Genomic DNA, 328 nt, shown 5'->3' with positions numbered 1-328 from the left:
CACCACCTCCACCACTGCCGCCACATGCAAAGCAAATGCCCATGCATCTCCAGGGGTCCCAGGCCCAGTACCCCAGAGCCCCTCTTGCAGGTGCCCCACCCCCTCCCTCAGCTGGTGTGGTGCCCATGATTCAGACTGGCCCTTACCCTTACCAGCAATTCTACCCACAATATTCCATACCCCCACCCAATTTCAGCTATCCTCCCCCACCATACCACCACCCTCCCCCTCCTGGCCCCCACGGCCACCCGATGCCGTACATGCAAGCGCCACACCTGCGTTTATGAGTGGGCACCCCCCTCTGCCTCACTCCACAGCTTCATCCAAT

General features: G+C 61.0%; 1 protein-coding gene across 1 annotated transcript in view; it reads left to right on the top strand.

Moving 5' to 3' along the window:
- The window catches only part of LOC119594671 (cyclin-T2-like), a gene marked incomplete in the record, with an annotated part of 20,280 nt that overhangs the window by 18,876 nt on the left and 1,076 nt on the right, over nucleotides 1-328 (top strand).

Source organism: Penaeus monodon, chromosome 34 (genome assembly GCF_015228065.2).
Source record: "Penaeus monodon isolate SGIC_2016 chromosome 34, NSTDA_Pmon_1, whole genome shotgun sequence".
NCBI classification, from domain to species: Eukaryota; Metazoa; Arthropoda; class Malacostraca; order Decapoda; family Penaeidae; genus Penaeus; species Penaeus monodon.
This window is presented reverse-complemented; position numbering and strand designations above follow the sequence as displayed.